This window comes from Octodon degus, unplaced genomic scaffold (assembly GCF_000260255.1).
Source record: "Octodon degus isolate 3935 unplaced genomic scaffold, OctDeg1.0 scaffold00126, whole genome shotgun sequence".
Lineage (NCBI taxonomy): Eukaryota > Metazoa > Chordata > Mammalia > Rodentia > Octodontidae > Octodon > Octodon degus.
In genome coordinates, this window is record NW_004524702.1 from 4,121,637 (window position 1) to 4,123,596 (window position 1,960).

General features: G+C 50.8%; 1 pseudogene; it reads right to left on the reverse strand.

The window, feature by feature from the left end:
- Positions 1-636: 636 nt before the first annotated feature.
- Positions 637-1,064, reverse strand: LOC101574570 (annotated as a pseudogene).
- Positions 1,065-1,960: the final 896 nt, after the last annotated feature.

Sequence of the window (1,960 nt, forward strand, 5' to 3'; positions counted from 1 at the left end):
TGACCTTGGACTTGACTGGTGAAAATTCCCAGGCACTGTAAAAATAACAGAACACAGCCCAACTGGCCAGTCAGTCCTGGTGCCAGGTATCCTACTTAGCTTGTAAAAACTGTGTCAATGAGTTTGTTTTGGCTGGCTGTGGCGCTGCATGTGTGCAATCCCAGCACTCTGGAAGCTGAGGCAGAATGCAGTGAGTTCAAGGCCAGCCTGAACTACAAAGTGAACCTTGTCTCAAAGGACACACAAATACACACAATTTTTTTTTTTTTTTTTTTTTTTTGCGGAACCGGGGATTGAACTCAGGCCTTTGCGTTGCCAGGGAAGCGCTTATTCCACTGAGCCATCTCCCTGGTCCCCACAATTTTTTTTTTTTAAATGGTGCTAGACATTGAAGCCAGAGCCTTAAAGCATGCCCAGCAAGCGCTCTATTACTGAGTTACATACCCAGCCCAATAAATATCTTTTAAATCGAAATTACCTAATTTTGTAACACCAACTATCTTAATATGGTGCCCAATACTTCTTCAGAGAAATAAAAACTCTGCAAAATCACACATTTAAGTATTTGTTGCCTGTGGACAGATACAGAGTCCAAGTATGGAGATAAATCAGCAGTTCAGCAATGCAAGAGGGAGTCTCTGGCTGCCTCGTCAGCTCTGCTCTGGCTGTGTCCCAGCAGTGACCATCGGGTGACATCATCTTGCAGAGGGTGTGAACCCCAGCAGCTGCTCGATGGGTTTAAATCGCCACTCATCAGCCTCCAGCTCTTCTACCAAAGCAGCTAGTTTTTCCATCCGAGCAACTTGTTGATCGTGCTTCACCTGCCTGAGCGTGGATGACCATCTTTCAGAGCCATCTTCAGGCATCTCCCCAGCCCCTTTAGGGTAGTTGAAAAGGGCTTTCCGTGGTGGGGCAAGGTCCGAGACACTGAATCCAGATCCAGAAACGGAGCTTCCACTGACGCCTCCAGCTGAGGAGGAGGAGGAAGAGGCAGCCATTCCCTGTGGCAGGGTTCTGCCTCCCCTTGACGGCTTTAGTAGTGTCACCCGCAACCCTGCCCCCCAGCGCCGTGGCGCTCCTATGTCTTAAATCAAGCAGATGTGTGAACATCCTAGGTCTTTTTTTTTTTTTAATTTTTTTTTTACATTTATTTATTGTGTGTACGTGTGTGTGTGTGTGTGTGTGTGTGTGTGTGTGTGTGTATGTGGCCAGCTCAGCCCACCAGGGGGCGCGGCTGGCTGGCATGTGGTGCTGGGGGATCAAACCGAGGTCCCTGTGCTTTGCCGAGCTTGTTCCAAGTAGGTGCTTTAGACCACTGAGCCATCTCTCCAGCCCCATCCTAGGTCTTGTATGCCAGCATTTCTCTTTTTTACTTTTTCCAGTTCTTTTTCTAACGAGTCCACGTTTGCAGGACGTAATGACTGCCCTCCTCGTGGGCAGGTGCATCTGTTCTTTCCCACACCTTCCCTTCCCCTGCTCTCCCTCCCTCCCCCTCCATCTCTTGGCTCCTTTCCCTTTTGCAAAAGGAACGGTCTCCCTGTTCCTAGTGTCTTGTATTTGATTTTGCTCTGCTTGTGTTGGGGCGTCTCACACGAGAGAAATGCACCTACGCTCACGTGCACCGCTCACGTGCACCGCTCACGTGCACTGCTCGCGTGCGCCGCTCACCCTTTACGGCCTAAACGTGTCCCTGCAAGTTCAACAAGGGTGCAGCGTGTCTGCAGGTCTATCAGTTTTCTCATGATGCTCCTGCCAGGCTTGGGGACCCCGCTCGCACCTGATGCCGAGCCACAGCTTACTGGTTGCCCCAGCAACGCATAGCTGAGCCTAGCTTCTTCCTTCTCTGCATACTGGCTGGAGGGAGGTGGCCGCCTCTCAGTCTGGTGCAGCAGTTTCTGCTGCGGTGACTGCTTTCAACACACTTCTGGGATCGTCTGCCCCAGCCCCAGAGTTGGGGAAT